Below are 19,140 nucleotides of genomic sequence, written 5' to 3' on the forward strand. Positions count from 1 at the left end.
AAAATACTGTTAGCCCTCTTGTATTTATATACATTAACTATATTCCAAGTCCCAACAATCATCCATGGCCATTAATATTTTCACAGGTTTATAAGGAACCCAAGAGATAACAACAAAGAAGAGGACATGAGTGACACTATATAATACTTTAATTCCAATTAGAAGTTGTTGTTTCTTTCCCTCCAAAATCAGACAAACTAAAATTAGACATGCATTTTGGATATGTTCATCTGACCTTTCCATACACTCTAAAGAAATATTTTATTAAAAATCATACATGATAAATTTAGGGAAGAATCCAAGACATTAGGTTTCACCGATTGTAAGAGAATTTCTACTCCAGTTATTAAAGTAGAATGAGTGATTTCCAATTTTATTATGTCTTAAATAGCAAGTGCAACAATCAAAACTTTAAAGGACAATATATTTTCATAAAACATTCACTAAAATAGTTCTAAATAATAAAATTTTCCTGACTACTAGCCAGCCAGAGTGAAGTCTGTGCCATGATTAAATGACTTCCATATAGATGGGTAAACAAGAATCAATCTATTGCACAGAAAAAAATACTTTGTTAATTGAAATTGAGCCAACTAATCCTTGAGATTTACCCTCCTGGTTACACTTTTCCAGGTTTCAAAAAATGAATACAAAATACCTTCAAAATATTTTTCACGATTTTTGTGATTTCTGTTTTTTTCCTCCTTTGCTGTCTAATATCCAGTCAACTTTTAACTGCTGATTCTGCAATCAGAGTAACTAAAAACTCTTAAAGACACATTTGTTCCTTTGGGAGATTCCTTTAGCTAAAAAAAGAAAGTGAGAAATGTTTTATAATTAAAATAGTGCAGGCCTTGCCTAAGTAACATGAAAGTGCCAACCAAAGGATACTATGCAGACATTACTCAGAGCATGTCAGTTATGTTCAACAACTAAACCCTCAAGATTTTGGTCTTGGTTTGTTTTGCTAGCTGCAAGCTATTCAGTGTGTTTACACCAAAATGTAGAAAGAAGACTCGCTGTTCTAATACTATCTACAGTTATTTCTCTCCTCTTCTTTCCTTCCTTCCATCTTTCCTTTGTTCCTTCATTCTCTTATACGTACTATTTCTCTCTTTTGTCATTGATAAAAGACTACAGGCTCTTCCTTTCATATAAAAAGTAAATTGCATTCAAATTATGTCTCCATGATATTTTTTAAATCATTAAAGACAACAAAACAATAGACATATTTACTATCCAAAATTCCAAGCCTAGTAGATTTTACATTTGAACTTGACCAAATGAACAAAAACAAATAATTACTACCTCATGAAAACTGGTTCAAGGAAAACTACCAATTTATCTATTAAAAATGGAAAAGAAAGGACAGTGGAATGAATCAGGCATTGTTACCCTATGTGCATATATGATTACACAACCAGGGTAATTCTGCATCATGTACAACAAGAAGAATGAGAAGTTATACTCCATGTATGTATGATATGTCAAAATGCATTCTACTGTCATGTATAACTAATTAGAACAACTAAAAATTTTTTTAATGGAAAAAAAAACTAACTAATATGACTTATGAACATAGATATGAAAATAATGAAAAATATTAAGAACCTTAATCTCCAGTATATGTGACATTTTCATATGTGCATGTGTGTATTTGTGTGTTATGGTTTGGATGTGAGGTATCCCCCAAAAACTCACATGTGAGACAGTGCAATGATTGGGAGAAATGATTGGGTTGTAAGAGTCTTAACCCAATCAGTGGTTACCCCTGAATGGTAACTGAAGTGGTAGGGTGTGGCTGGAGGAGGTGGGAATTGGGTCGTGGCTTTGGGTATATATTTGTATCTGGTGTGTGGAGTCTCTCTTTTTTGTGATCACCATGTGAGTTGCTTCCCTCCAAGATGACCCGCCTCACCTCCAGCTGGGAAGAATGGAGCCTGCTGTCTATGGACTGAGACCTCTGAAATGTGAGCCCCTAAATAAACCTTTCCTCCTCTACAATTGTTCTGGTCAGATCTTTTCATCACAGCAGTGAAAAAGCTGACTAAAACATTGTGCAAAATGAAAAGGCCTTTTACATTAATATAATAGAATATATTATTATACTAATATAACTCCACAATAATAAATTAAAAATAAAAATAATAGAACAAACTAGAAATTCATTAGAAGCATTTGAATATTTTAACCTCCATCATGACTAAAAAAATATTAATAAGGAAATGAAAGAGAATTTCTAAAACCTGAAAAAGATATCTTTCAAAACCTACAGCAAAAATAATACTAAACTATGACATGTAAGCTCTCCCTTGGATGTCAGGAATAAGATGAAGAAGGCTATTTCATCACTCCTGTGCAACTTATACTGGACACTCTGACAGTGCAAAAGACAGGAAAACAAAATTCCCATTGTTCTTATATAATACACAGAAATCTTAATAGAATTTATATGTACTAATAAAAGAACACAACATGGTTGTTCTACATGAAATCAATGAACCCAAATCAATAGCTTTCCTGTAAACTTAATCAAACAAAAAATACTAACATAAAGAAGGCTCTCATTCACAATAACAAATAAATAACTAAAGAGGAGAAATAAATGTTAACAAGGTTATATGAAGAAATTTATGAAGCTTTATAGAAGGACATTCAAAAAATCATGTAAACAGAGAGATTTATCACTCCGAATAAGAAACTCAATACCATAAACTTTGCAGTATGCCCCTGTTGAATGAAATAACAGGATCTAAACTAGATATTTGGGTTAAACTTTATAAGTTCTTTTAAAATTTCTCATAGAAAATATAGTCAAGATTTTTTTAAGAAGATGAATGAGGAAGGATTTGTCCTATCAAAAAAAGGAGACCAGAAATAGAGCTATAAATAACCAAAGAAGGATGGACTATTCAACAGATGGAGTGGAACACATTATTCAAAAGTAGATTCTAGCTATATTAAATCCCTAAGTACAAAAATCAAGAATTAATGCTATTAAAAGAAAATATTGAAAAAATATCTTTATGATTTCCAATTTGGGCAGGATTTCCTTTTAAAAATTTAAAAAGATTTTAATTGTGGTAAAAAAAAAAACACATAAATTACCACTTTAACCATTTTTGAATTTACAGTTCAGTAGTGTTAAATATACTCACATAATTGTGTAAATCTCCAGAACTTTTCATTTTACAAAAGTGAAACTCAATACCAATTAAAATGACAACTACCTATCTCTACTTTCCCCCAATCCCCAGGAACCCCCATTCTACTTACTGTTACAAAGATTTTGACTACTTTAGATTCTTCACATAAATGTCCTTTCAGGATTGGCATCTTTCACTTAGTATAATGTCCTCCAAGTTGATCCATGTTGTAGCCTGGACAGGATTTCCTTCCCATTTAAGGCTCAATATTATTCCATTGTATGTATATACCACATTTTGTTAATCCCTTTTTATCTGCTGAGGAACATTAGGTTACTTCCACCTCTTGGTTATTGATAGGTCTGCCATTGTAGTGTTCAAATTTCTCGTTGACATTTTGCTTTCAACTCTTTTGGATATACACCTAGATGCAGGATTGCTGAATTATATGCTAATCCCTTCCATCTTTTTTTATTTTGAGAAAACCCAAACTATCTTCCACAGCAGTTGCATCATTTCACATTCTCACCATATCTGCACAAAGATTCCAATTTCTCCACACACTTGCCAAAACTCATTATTTTAAAGTTTGTTTTGATAGCAGCCATCTTCATGAGTATGTGCTGTGGGCAGTGTTTCTTAAAACACAAAAAGTAAAAGCCATAAAGAAAGAATTAACAAATTTGACAAAGTCATGATTTGAAAATCAATAAAATCTTCTTAAACAAACTGAGAAAAGTTATTTACAACATATATAGTTAACAAAGTGCAGGGATCTAAAACACACAAGGAACTCCCCCAAAAAACTACTCAAATTACTGAGTTAAACTACTCAGTACAAAAATGACCAGAGATTATACATAAGTAGTTCAGAGAAATAGAAACCCAAAGGATTGATAAATACACAGAAAAAAATGATCATCTCATATGCTAAGAGGTTGGTGCTAAGTAAAAGAGTGAAGTGCCATTTCGTATCTATCATGTTGGTAGTAATTTTGCTGTCTGACAAGTTTGGAAGAAGATATGAAGAAAAAGGAATTTTTGATCCTGCTCTTGGGAGCCTAAGTTAGTACAAGGTCTGTCCAGAGTTGTATTTGCCAATAACTAATATAGTTTAGATGTGCACATATCATGACACTCTGGTAATCCAAAGTTGGTGTATTTCTTGAGCAACCTCAACGTGTGAGCAGTATGGAGATGTTCACGGCAGCATTGTTTGTAATGGAAATAATCTTTATGCTCATAATAAGGGAATGAGTCATAAATTGTGGCTTACTCATTCCAGAAAACAATTAAAGCGATTAAGCTAGAAATACTTGTATTAACATGAATGAATCTCAAAAACATAATCATTAATGTCAGAAGGATAATTACAGTATCATACCATTAAGTATGATTTTTTAAAATATGTAACATAATCTTGTATATTTTATGAACCCCAAAAGATGATGTAAAAGTATGAAAATATATGGATAAAAGATACACAAATTTTAAAAATTGGTTCACAGTGAAGACAGAAATAGGTAAATATATGGAGGAATAAGAGGGAGGGAAGTGCTTTACCTCTTAACAGTTTGTGCCCTTAAGAAATGGAAACATGTCAGTCTTTATTATGGCTATTGCAGTAGGTAGTGGGTATGGGTGTTTTTATTTTATTATTCTTTGTGTTTTTCTATAAATATAATTCTTATGGGCCAGTGGACACAAGTAGATAAAAAAGGCATTTAAATTCAGCACTAATTCATGGGCTGATGTCTGAGGGACAGGCTTCTATCTCATTTCTATGCATTTGGAGTCCTTATGTATTTCATAGGGAAATAAACAGTAATATTTAAAATTCTGAATCACTCTTCAACTATAACTCTTTTTCCATTGCTGCTTACAAATCTGTTATGCTTCAGATATGAGGTATTCCCTGAGAAGTTCACATGTTAGGAAATGTAGGGATGTTCAGAGGTGAAAAGATTAGAGTATGAGAGTTATAACCTCGTCAGTGGATTAATCCATCTGATGAATTAATAATTTGAAAGGTAACTGTAGGCAGGTGGGGCATGGCTGGAGAAAGTAGATTGCTGGGGGTGTGCCCTTAGGCATTATATTTTGTCCCTGGCTCCTTCCCCCTGCGTGTGCCTCTCTGTCTCTCTCTCTCTCTGTCTCTCTCTCTCTCTCTCTCTCCCACTCTCCCACACACACATACACACACACACACACACACACACACACACACAGTTTCTCAGCTGCCATGAGCTGAACAGCTTTACCATGCCAACCCCTTCTACCATGATGCTCTGCTTCACCAGAGGTCCAGAGAAATGGAGTTAGCTGACCAGGGAATGAACTCCTGAAGTAGAGAGCCAATTTCAGTTTCTCCTCTAAACTGTTCTTGTCAGATATTTTTGTCAGTGATGAAAAATGGACTAATGAAATATTTGAGATTTTTCATTGGCACTAAACACAAACTACCAGAAATATAGTTTAACTTAACCGCCCTTTAAGAGACAGCAGGGTTTTGATTCCTGTGTTATTTTTTCCTTAGAATCCCAATGATAAACTACATTTTCTCTCTTATTTGGCAATTCAGAGTAATAGGAAGAGATCTCATCTGTGCTTCTGCATTATACTTCATTAAATATCTGTCATAAAATGATTGATTTGGGGGCGTATGGAAGAAAATCTAATCTTGAAGACAGCAGCCCCTCACTCTCTGATTTGCAAGTCTGAATGCCAACCCAGCTACTGATTCATCTATTCACTCAACAAGTGTTTACTTAGACCCTGCTCTCTCCCAGGGGCAAAAATGGAATTTAGTATCATATACTACAACCAAAACGTTATAAAGTATGTTTGAAGTGGAGGCTGCCACTGGGTTCAATCAGGGGCTTCTGCATCTTTGCTGCCTCTGAACCCTTGTAGGGTATAAATAGCTGGATCCATCAGATTCAGACAAGGAAGCAGAAAGAAAATGTGGGGTTAGTAGTGAAGTGTGACAATGACATGCAGTCCCTTGTTAAATGTAGTGCTCATAGCTAGAGCAATGATTTTTAGAACTGGAAGTGTTCCAGCCCATTTTACAAATGAGTAAACTGAGGCCAAATAGATTGTCACTTTTGACTCTGAGATCAGGCACTGAATAAAGGTGTTTAGAACCAGTAATAGAATCCAAGGTTCCAAGAAGATTAGAATGTGCACAACAGGCTGGGTGGGCCCAGGGTGGCTACAACTCAACGCCCACTTGTGTGTCCAAATGTAAATGGAAGCCCCAGGCAGGAGCCAGATCTGATTTCCAAAATAAGCTGGAAATCCGAATTTTTATGTAAGATCTCATATTCTTAAATACTGGAAACTGACTCAAAACTTTAAAATATACCATATGAGCCAAATAAAACACATCTGTGGGCCAAGTTCCAAGTGCTGGTCACAATTTTGCAACATTTGCTATACAGAACTGGGTCTGAGGCCTCCTCCTGGCCATTTTTTATGGCTCTTGAATGCAGGAAAAGAAAAAAAGTTATGTTCAGAACCACTCCTAATGTTTGAAATGTATGCAATTAAATGCCCACTGTGAGATCTACTCTGATGAAAAGCAGAAGTTGGGAAACTGATTCATTTATACCTTTGAAGAGTACAAAGAATAAAATCGGCCACCTGATTCATCCAGCTTTCCAATTGTCATGGGATTTGTTATCAGATACTCTTGAAAAAGAGGAACAGAGAATGGAGCCACACCATACAATCCCAATGCACCCCACACCATGACATTTCCCCTCTGTCTTCTCCCATTGTCTCTGCCTTATTCTCTCCACAGTCATATTCTCCTGTCTCTCTTTCTCTCTTCTCTTTTGATCTCTGAGAAGTAGAATGACAGGTAGGGGTAGTGTAGAGAAAATCTGGGAGCCTAAGCAGGCCCAAGCATAATTCTGATTATTAATAGAAACTAACATTTATTGACTCTTTTCTATTTATTGCCCTGTTGCAAATATCCTTCTATTTGAATCCTTGCAGCAATTACATGGGTGAGGGGCTACAAATTCGCCTCCCTCACCCACAGGCTTGGAGAGGTTGGTAGCTTAGCCAAGGCCACGAGTAACAGAGCCTGGACTAGCATCCAGAGGTTCCCCATTGCCCTCCCACTTCCTGTTCACAGACTGTCATCTGCCTTCTTTAATTCTCCCATTACACAGTAACTAACATTCAGCTTCCTCGCCTGAAAACTAAGTAAATGTGAAATAAGTAAAAGATTGTGCATATGAGGGATGTGTTTCTCTTTAAAAAGAAAAAAATTTACAGAGATTTAGAATCTGCCTTCTCTTTTCCTCATAATAACAGTAGTGTGTGTCCTGCAGCAATGAGTAGGTTCTGTGAAGGTTCCACAGATGAGCTCATCCCAGTGACTTGCATTTTCTAAGGACTTCAAGAGACTTAGGGGAAAGATCTTTGCTCTGGAAAATACTGCCTTCTGATGAAGAGTCCTTATTTTCTCTGTATAAATTAAACAGCAGAATGCTCACATATACATGTCTTATATGGGACATGCGTAGGGGACATGTGCATGTGTGCAGTGTGTATGTGGTGAGTGTGGTGTGGTTTATGTGTTGTGTATGTGGTACATGTGAGGTGTGATATGTGGTGTGTGTGTGTGTGTGTGTGTGGAGTGTGTGTAGAGGGTGTCTATGTTTGTGCCTGCGTATGTGGTATGTGGTATATAAGTGGCATGTATTTGAGACATGTTTAGGGTGTGTGTGAGGGTTATGATGACAGATATGTGTGTAATATTGTGGTGTTTGTATTTAGGGGGTGTACATGTGAAAAGTGTGTTTGTGTGTGTGACTTTCAAGGTAAAACAGTGCAGTTGATTCAGCCTAATGATCTGTGGGCCCAAGGTTAGCCACATCCATTTGTGTTTTTCCCTGTAGACAACACTTCTCTAAGTACGGTCTGATGCTTCAACTGCATTGGACTCATCTGAGGACCTTGTCACAGTGCACACTCCTGAGCCCCTCTCCAGGTCTCTAGTGTCACAGCCATTGGGTCTCTGTGCATTTACTAAAGAGAAGCCATAACCAATGTTCCTGAACTTCTGGAAAGCAGTGCTGGGAGCTGTGGTTCTAGGCATGCATCTCAGTTCAGGTACAGTGAGCCCCCTTTACTCATAGTGGGATGTTTAAAGACCACAATGGATGCCCAAACCTGAAGACAGTACTGAACCCTACATATTCTAGGCATTTTCTTATACATACACACCTAAAATAAACTTCAATTTAGAAATTAGGTACAGTTAGAGATTAGCAATAGCTAATAATACAAAAGAATAATTAAAGTAATATGTTATAATAAAAGTTACGTGAATATTCTGTGTGTGCATGTACGCATGTATTATTATAATATACTGTACTTTGGGGCCACAGTTGACAATGGGTAACTAACCTTGGAAAGTAAACCATAAAAGGAGGACTATGTATTTCACTTGTACATACTCAGCATAAATAGGAGGGAAGAATTCAGGCATGGCCAAATTTTTTCTTACTTTTCTCACATTAGCTAAATCAGAGAGGGAAAAGAGACTTACCCCTCACTCCTGCCATGTGCACAGACAAGCAAGCCCCTTTGTGTTCTCAGCTCCTGAATTTATTTTTTTCTGACAAGCACATGAAGCCTTACTGGGAAGAGGCCTTGATTCTTTAGCTGAGGTTTATAATTGGTAGCAAGCTCTAGACCTTCCCATTCTACATAAGCTCAAATTTTGAAATCTGAGTGGGTTCCTGAGTTTGGTCTCTGGTGAGAGTCCCCTTGGTTGTGTGACAACATGGTAAATGGCATCATAGTGGGAACACATGAAGAAGAGAGAGCAAATGATGATATAGGAAACCCAGGAAAGAAGAACTGGCCTTGCTCTTTTTATAAGAACTCACTCTGGCAAGAACTAATGCATTCCATGAGATCAGCATTAATCCCTTCCAAAGGCAGAGTCTCCAGTGACCTAATTACTTTCCAGTAGGTCCCACATCTGAAGGGTTCCACCACTTCAAAGTTGCCACACTAAAGACCAATGCTTCAGCACACGAATTCTTGGGGGCACACTCAAACTATATCCAAAACCAAGGAGTACCCCTGCCCCATATTACTTAAAAAATACTGTTATTGCCTCTGGACAGAAAGACTCCTCCTTCCCACCTCTCCTATCTGTCCTTGCTTCTCATGTCTCATGTATGTGACCACAACATGGAACATAGAGAGCATTTGGCAATAATCTATCCAAGAGGCAGTGCAAGCCTGAACTGGGCAGTGAGACTGGAGAGTGAGAGGAGGTGACAGGTTCTGGAGATGTTAAGGAGGTAAAACCACCATGGTGGTAGAAAGGAAGCAGAGATTCAGGGAGAGGGAAGGGCTGTGGATATTATGCAAGTTTCTGATTTGTTTTCCAGAACATCAAAGCTGCAAATCCACATCCCTATAGGGGCCAAGCAGGTAACATATATTGGTAAAAAGGGTCAGAGATAAAGACAATGCAGACTATGAAAGATCAGAGAAGTCACAGAAAGAGAGTAGCCACTCCTCAGTTCCAGTCAGTTGCAGTCATTTCCAAATCAAAATCCAGGGCTTCCACAGTTTCCTGTTTTTGAGACAACCAAGACAGCTTGGTTTTCCCTTTTTAAAAATCCAATTTAAAAATCAAGGATAAATAGTTTAAAATCAATCATTAATTTTCATTTCAAAAATTTGGACTTTTTTTAAATTAAAAACACCTCATGAACCAAATGAAACATGTTATGGAGGGAGGACATTTGCTGCATGTGACCTGGAGCTTCTAGCTTCACGTCTCAAAAGCAAATAGTGGTGCTTCTCACTAAATGTTATTTGAAGTTTGTATCCTCTCCAAAATTCATGCTAAAAATTAATCTCGAATGCAATCGTACTAAGAGTTGGGGCCTTTAGGAATTGATTAGGTCATGAGCCCTTGTAAAAGAGGCTCCTGTGAGATTTGGTCCAGAAGTTTGTCCCTTCTGCCATGTGAGGACACAGCATTCATCTCTTCTAGAAGATGCAGCAGCAAGGCACCATTTTAGAAGAGACAAGAGATCTGGGGATTATAGCTCAGAAGTGGAATGATTGCCAAGCATGTGTGAGGTCCTGTGTTCAATCCCCAGTACTACAAAAGAAATAAAAAATAAATAAGAAGAGATAGGGTCCTCACCAGACACCAAACCTGCTGATGCTTTGAACTTAGACATTAGCTTCCAGAACTAGGAGAAACACATTTTCTTACTAATTATTCAGTTCCAGGTATATTGTTATAGTGTACAAACAGGCTAAGATACCAAAATAAAAAATTATTTTCCTTCTACATAAATGATGTCTTTTGAAGCTAAATCAGTAATCTTGTTCAACTATCACAGAGGCTCAAGAGTGGATAGAAAACCACTTGAGTAATCTCATCCAACTATCACTTTAACCTTGGATCCTTTCTTTTAGGGTGCCTTGCCACCCTAAAGTTCTCTGAAAACCGTTATGGCCCTGAGCTACACCAGCTCCCTACATGATGTGAGTGCAATACTGTCACTTTGGAATTACTAGGGTGCCTCTCCTTTTTCACTTCTCTTAGGTAACACTCCTGAGATAAGACAAGTGAGGATGTGATTTGACACTTATCTTATTAAAATGAACAATGGATAATTTGGATGTGAATCAAGCATAGATAAACATTCTACATTTTTTAAATCAGTCAAATAATTGTCAAATCACTTCACTCTGCTGTTCAGATGTAGCTTAAGCTATGAGAATCCCCAGAGTTTTAAATTCTCAGTGATTTTTTAATGGTCTTTTGAAACCTAAACCAAAATCAATTTGATCTTGAAAGTGATACCTACTTTCATTCAAAAAAATTTTATTGAGTACCCACTACATATCAGTATCTATGCCTACACTTGGGAAATTAAAAAGAGATTATGAGAAATCATTCCAAGTTAAAAGAGGAGAAATGCACTGTTAATTTTAAACTAAGGTAGAATAGCATTAGATCTATAAGAGTCTGTCCCTCCATATTAATGATAAGACAGAATCAATAGCAAACGACTGGAAAATTAACTTTAGAATAATACTGTTTGAAAATAAAAATGTATAGAATGCTCAGAAATAAATTTTATTCAATGTTCAATAAGTTTATACTTACAAACTATAAAATTTGCTGAAGAAAATAAAAGAAGACCTGAATAAATGGAGAGGTGTACCATGCTCATAGATTGGAAGACACAATTATGAAAATGTCAATTCTCCTGAAACTGATTTATAGATTTAATGCAATCTAATTAAAGTCTCAGCTGGCTTTTTGTATTAAGTGATAAACTGATTCCAGTGTTTACATGAACAGGTAAAGAAGCTATATCAGACAAAATAATTACAAAAAAAGGAGAATTTACACTGTTTGATTTCAAGATTTAATATAAATCTGCAATAATTAAAAGAATATGGAATGTTGTCATGAAGGTAGAAATATTGATCAGTGGAACAGAAAACAAATCACACAAAATTCAAAAATAGATCCATATGTATGAGGTCAATTGATTTTTTTCACCATGTTTCTGGGGTGATTAAATGAGGTAAAATTATCTTTTCAGTAAATGATGCTGGGAACACTAGATATTTATTTTGGGGAGAAATGAACTTGGGGGAATATACCCTAATGTTATATCATGTACAACTATTAACTAGATGTGTATCAAAGACATAAACATAACTTCTAACATAAACTGTAAAACTACTAGAAGAATGCAGGGCAGTGTCTTCACAGCTTTGGGATAAGCAAAGATTTCTTAGATGACACAAATATTATAAGCCATAAAAGAAAAATTGATAAACTGTGAACTTCATCAAAATAAAAATATTCTGCTCATCACAAGACATGATTAAGAATACAAAAAGGCAAGCCTGACACTCAGAGAAAATTTTCACAATAAGTGTATATAACACAGGACTTACAGCCAGAATATATAAAGAACTCTTACAACTCACTCATAAAAAGATAAAGAACTCAAATGAAAATGGGTATAATATTTGAATACATAGATCACAAAAGATATAAATGACCAAAAAGTACATTTTTAAGAGTTCAGTATCATTCATTAGTCATCAGGAAAATGTAATTAAAATCATGTGGCATCACATGCCCATTAAAATAGCTAAAATTAAAGTTAAAAAGTAATAATGTCCAGATGTTTCCCACTCACGGGGAGTGAATACAGGAGCAGGGAAGATTTGAAGAGAAGATAATTAAAAGAGTTTAACACATGATAAATTTGAGGTTCCTGGGACACATACACATTGAGAAATGTGTATGTAAACAGAAAAGGATCCCAAGTTGGAGAGAGGTTTGAGAATAAGTAATATATAAATGAAAGGTAAAGTCCTGGAGTGAATACAATTTCCCATGCTCAATGTGTAACTTGAGATGAGATGAACCACAAAATGAAACCATATGGAACATCTCCATTTAAGAGACAGAGGAACAAAAAAGTCCAGGAGAGAATAAACAGGAACAACCAATTGGTCATAGAAAACAACATCAAGGAGAAGATCAAGAAAGAGGGAGTGAGCAGGATACATAGCACTGAAGACATGACATCAGTTTTTGGATGTTCAATAACTAAAGTTATTACTGACTTCAGTATGATTTCACTCTAGTGATAAGAACAAAGTAGAATTTCCAGTGGAGTAAGGAATTCACAAGAAGGGGGACTAACAGAAACAGTAGACTACTCTTCAGAGATATTAACTGTGAGGAAAGAGGATAGATGTTGGGCAGAGAGAAGAATCGTTATAAATTTGAAAAGTGCTTTTGTAAAACAAAAATCACCAGGTTTGTGTGTTTATGAAGATATGTAAGGGCTAAGAAGCAATAGAGTGGCAAAAACTATCAACACATGAGAGTAAATGGTCTGCTACTATCTCATCAGTGACCATATATTTACAGGGAGGTGTGTTCCTCAGACCCCGTGTCACCAAGTGCCACACTTCCCAGATATCTGCATGTCTTCAGGCCTGAGGGAGCATAACTCACCCTGCAGTACCCACCTGAGATGGCTGAGTCATCTTCTGAATAGTCTTCTTCCTTCCTGTTTCACTCCCTCTGCCCCCCAGCCACCCACCAAAGGCTTCCTACATCAGGCCAGTTTTCTATTCTTACTCCCTTGTACCCAGCTTCTCTATTTATAGGCTCCATCAGGTTACTGTACTGTACCCTAAGAACCCCCTCTTCTGACTACTCCTTTGCTCTTCTGTGATGTCTCTAGTACATCTTATTTTTCCAATTTGCTCTACTTTGTGCAGACACATTAGAGTTAAATGCTACATAAAGTAGCCCAAATTAAATAAAAATTGATAAGATTGGAGTGTGTTATGCAGAAGTTCAATTTTCTAGGAATATCTAAATACAGCTTTATGAAGCAGCTTTCTACCTGAAGTTATTATAAATTGTTCTTCAATTGTAATTTTTGATATGGAATACTGAATTCATGTAGATAAATAGTCTGTTTCCTTTAATCATTATTACATTACTCACTTTCTTTCACTTTGAACACTCTGTTAAGGCAACCAAATCGTAGCGCAAAAATAAGAGGCCAAGGACATGACAATCAAGGAACTGAACAAAGACCATTTTGCCTTAGAGTGTCAAGCTTAAAAGAGCACAGTGAAAATACAACGTCATTAATAAACAAGTACCCACTAGGCATATTATAATCAAAGTGTCAAAAGACAAAGAATTTTGAAAATAGCAAGAAAAAAGTAACTTATCACATGCAAGGGAATCCCCACAAGACTATTAGCAGTTTTCTAAGAAGAAACCTTGAAAGACAGAAAGAAGTGAGACACTAACATTTTAAATGCTAAGAGACAAAAATTAAAATTGTCAATCAAGAATATTATGTCTGGCCACACTCGGTGGCACACAGCAACTCAGGAGACTGAGGCAGGAGGATCACAAGTTTAAATCCATCCTCAGCAACTTTGCAAGGTCCTCAGCAACTTAGTGAGACTCTGTCTCCAAATTAAAAAATAATCATAAAAAAGGCTAAGGATGTAGCTTAGTGGTAGGGTGCCCTGGGTTCAATCTCCAGTTCCCATATTAAAAAAAAAAAAACTAACCACAAAATCATAAGAAAGTATAAGATAAATATATAGACAAATATGGAATACTGAACTTGTAAACATAGGAATATAAATGTTTTATTTTTATAAATAAATTATGCAAGTATTAATATATTTCCTTCTGCTTCCTTCCTTTTGAGGTATTTGCATGGTACATATTCACTATGATAACTTGACTCTCCTAGAAGTAAAACTCACAAAAGTGTGGGGGCCAACCAAAGGACTGAATCCCCCTGGAATTTTCTCTCAGTTTTGTCCATACTGAGCCTTCAGAAATTTGTCAATTATAATTGGGGTTTTCCTACCTTGGCACTGGTTCCCTTACAGGCTTGTGTTCCTGAGTTTCTTCTCCAACAAGCTGGATTCTCTGCATTCATCTATTGCTCTCTCCAACTTTTTGGTGACGGGGAGTTCATTGATTAACGCTGTGACCCCATATCTCTGATGAATCTCAGAAGAGTTGCTAGCTTTTCAGTTTGTTAAACTTTTTACATATTAACTCTGCAGGTATTTGAGCTCCCTCCTTACATGATTTTGTGAAAATGTTTAACTTCTTTAGTTCATTCCAGGTATATAGGAGCTAGGAGAGATCTAACTATATAAACAGGGACACATTTTTTTTTTAAGTGACTACTCAGGAACTACCATGTGCAAACATCTCTGCTATGGATCATATGCAAAGGAATTCCTTTAAGAACCTGATGATAGAAACCATTAACATTTACTCCAGTGATTTATTTTTTATGTTTTATTAGCACATTATAATTATACATAATAGTGGGATTTGTTGTGATATATTCATACATACCCACAAAATAACATTATTCTTCAATTTCATTCTGAGTCTTTTCCCTTTTCCTCTCCGCCTCCCTCTCCCTGATCCTTTTTCTCTCCTCTACTGATCTCCTTTTGATTTATTTTTTTAATTGGTGCATCATAATTATGCATAAAAGTGAGATTCATTGTGAGACACTCATACATGCACATAGCATAATGTGGTTGATTTCCTTCCCCATTACCTTCACTTGCTCTCCCCTTCTCCCTCCCTCTTGATCCCCTTCCTCTATTTTATTGGCCTCCATTCTATTTTTGTGAGATTCTCCTTTTTCTTCCTTTTTTCTCTCTAACTCCCACATATGAAAGTTTCAATCCTTAACTTTCTAAATTGCATTCAGCATGATGTTCTCCAGCAATTTATTAAAGCTCAAAACCTGTTTAGAACTTCTTTTCTAGCATTGTTTCAGTTGTGGAAATCGCTTTCTTTGGTAGATGTCTTCATTCATTCATATTAATATTTTGGAAGGCCTTCTATTCAGGTCTCATAGGTAACATCTGAAATTTGATTTGGGGAACAATCAAAACTAAGTCAAAGTCAAATTGTTAAATAAAGTTTACATTCAATGAAGCAATATAATTTTTTAACATGACCTTTATCCTTTCTTTATTAAATTCTTAAAACATTTCCAAAGGTTATTACTAATAGTCAAACTGCTCAAGAAACCCTGTATTGAATGGATCTACAGCTATGTCTTCTTCACATCTAATGAGTCATAATATGACTTGTTTTATTCATGATCTCATTGTATATGCTTAATACTAAAATTGATCTTTTCCCTGTCTGAGTGATGAATCCCAAATATTTAAGAAATTTGTTTCTATTCTCTTCAAATTTACTGTATATTAACAGAACAACACTTGTTCTTGATTTAATTTTTCTTCTCTCTCTCTCTCTCTCTCTCTCTCTCTCTCACACACACACACACACACACACACATAACACATTGACACATTGACACATTTTCTATGATTTACACTCAGTTTTATGCAACTTCATAGCCTTTTACCTTTCCTTTCAAGGGTTTTATTCTGTCTCCTGGATAGAAAGAATAAGAATGTACCAGCACATGGTTTTCTTAAAATGGGAATTTATCACACCACAAAAACATCTTGTTCAAACTGACTCCACTTACAGCTGCTCTGCTCTGGTGTTCTGAGCCTGTCTGAAAAGAATCCCTTAACAGATACCTCACAGTAACATGCCCAGCTCACAGAATACCATTTTGTAAAGCATGCACTTTGGATTCTAAATGAAAACAGGCGAGTTTCCTCTGTCTCTGGCATGACTCCAAACATCTGAAATGTTAGAACATGGTGCTTTTATGCTGAAGCATTACACAATCACCAGTGTGCAGAACTGCCTTGTTTCCACTACTGCTACTTTGGAGAGAGAAGAGCAGAAATAAATAGTTCTGTGTAATAAAATATGTGTGTTTGGGTGGCAGGAAGGGAGGGCAAGAGGGGAATGGGTACCTGAATCATTCAATTTAGACATTTTCCACCCTGGAAATGATGGACATGGACACCTGGAAGACTATGTAAAATCCCTCCCTCCAAAATACCTAAAAACTGAGTAAAATACCACTCAACATCAGGGCCTAAGACATCACATTTCCTGGTCTCTGGGCTGAATCTGTTTGGGTTAATGCTTGGTACCCTTGGATCAGAAGAAGGTGAAGATCTTGAAACTTGATCTGAGAATCAGAAATCTCTGGATTAAATGCTTTTAAAAACTATCACTTTTTTTAAGTCTGATTTCTGCAGCAGCTTTTTTTTTCAGAACATAACAGCAAAATCATTGTCCTTAATAAATATTTAAAAGATCATGAAAAAAATGGATTTCATGCAACTGTTTACCCACCATTCAGGGAAATGAATACAGATATGACTTTTAGCTTCCAGGGTTGATGGCAAGATAATGTTTCAGATTTGGGGTGTACAAACAAGTTCAAATCCTCACCAATGCATTAATTCATTCAATCAAAAAGTCAACATACATTTACTGAGCATTGACTGTGTCCCAAACACCTGGGCAGGTCCTGGGGACATGCACCCTTGACTTTGCATTCCTTCTAAAGGGCTCTCTCTCCTCTCTCTCTCTCTCCCCGCCCCCGACATTTAAAGTACTGCAGGCAAAAAGGTAGCCTCACCAAGAAACTAATCCAGAACAAACTTTAATGGGTCCAGAAACAAACTAGACCTGAGGCAGGTGCCAGAGAAGAAACCTCCCTAAAGAGGCTAAGAAACCTGGTTTGCTACTGGCTGGGATGGTCCCTTGGACTTATGACTCAGTTTTTCCCTGCTACAGAATGAGGGTTTGAAAGAGTCCTTAAGGACCCTCCCAGACTTTCGTTTCTACTTTTCCAAGATCCTAAGGGGTCTTACCATGTCCAGCACTGAAAGGCTCACATGGTGTAGTTATGCCACACACGCACCTTCTGCAGATTATGTGCTTAGAGTTCTGGACTAACCCCAGCAAAGAAGTGTTCCGATCTAGCAAGTTGCTTTTAATTTAGGCAGGATGTTTTCCGTGCACTTCTTTTGCACAGGACTGCTATGTAGTTGACTTCCTTTTCAGAAACTGCGCAACAGGGGAAATCGCTTTTAAGTAAAGACAGAAGCTCTCTTTTTCACTGGGGAGAGGGTATGGAACAGGAAAGGATATCCCCTTGATGCGGACAGTCTGAAAGGGCCAAGGGGAAATGTGTTTTTCTAGTAAGAGAGCAAAGCTGACTCCTTTGAGCTGTGTTGGGTGTTCTTCCCGCCCTAAGCTTTCGCGCGCAGCCACGAGGCTACCCCCGCCTTGGAGCAGGTGGTGCGCGGTGCCGCTCCGGGGCCACTCCAAGTGGCTTGTCTGCAGTCGGCACTTTGAAACCCACAAGGAAGGGATAATATCGGAGTCCCCCGCGCGTCCAACCTACGCAGGAGAGCGCCGCCCTCTAGCGACCAAAATGGGAGATGCACTGCGACACGAGCCCCGCAGAAGTAGCGCGGATGTAGCTCAGCACCACAGGGTTAAATAGACCTCTGGTCCTTTGCCGAGGACACACATGGCCAGGAACGCCCTAGGTCTTTTTCTCCATGGATGGACGCTGGAACTGTTCGTGATATCCTCTAGGGCCAGAGAGATCGATAAATAGATAGGTGAATGGATGAATACAATATAAATGTAAACCAATGGTGGACAGATAAACCAAAAGGTAGATGGATGTCAGGTAGCTTAAAATACTTAAGAGTTCTCTATATGCCAGGCTCAATGATAAATGACGTCGTCCATTATTCCATTTGATTCTCTTTTGAACACCTTGACTCTATGAATGGTGTATTACCTATGTCCCTATTTTCCAAATGGGAAAACTGAGGCCTTCCACTATTTGGTGAGGATCTTGCTTATTAGCGATCTTTTGCAAAGCCAGGAAGTGGGGGAGCAAGATCAATCACAAGTCCAAACACCACTGTCTGCTTTCTGCCCAGTTCCTGTGGGGAGCATGTACACGTACTGAACCCTGGAGTCCTGGGCACCGCGGTCCTCATTCTCTCTGGCCATCACGGTCCTGGCGCGCTGACATCACATACGCCTCGGCACTTTTCCAACTCATCAACCACCACCAGGACATCCTGGACGCAGCGCTGGAGTCATCAAGTCCCCGACTTGGGAGCCCGCCTAGTAAGTTAAATAAAGATGCATCCCTCAGGCGGTGCCTGAACTGAGCGCAGACCCTATAGAATCTGAGGTTTTACTTCTTTGACCAGGAGCCTCACCGACGGAAGACGGGCAATGAGATCCCCTGAAAGTTCCAAACATTTATTTCTGTAACCATTAACTGAACGCTTAATGCGCGCCTGACGCTACTAGACGCTGCAGCAAGAAACTCAAGAGTCACGTATGGGGAACTTAGGGGTGAATACATGAGAACATTCGGGACGGTCCTGCTTAATGCCACCGGGGCGCCAGGGGAGGAGATGAGAAAGGGGCAGATTCAACATCTCAGAGGGTCTCCAACATATTCCAGAATCT

The 19,140-nt window shown here is 37.4% G+C and overlaps 1 long non-coding RNA gene across 1 annotated transcript in view; it reads right to left on the minus strand.

The window, feature by feature from the left end:
* LOC124988758 (uncharacterized) overlaps positions 1-19,140 on the minus strand; it is a 198,701-nt gene that overhangs the window by 141,212 nt on the left and 38,349 nt on the right. The window lies entirely within an intron of this gene.

This window comes from Sciurus carolinensis, chromosome 1, assembly GCF_902686445.1.
Source record: "Sciurus carolinensis chromosome 1, mSciCar1.2, whole genome shotgun sequence".
NCBI classification, from domain to species: domain Eukaryota; kingdom Metazoa; phylum Chordata; class Mammalia; order Rodentia; family Sciuridae; genus Sciurus; species Sciurus carolinensis.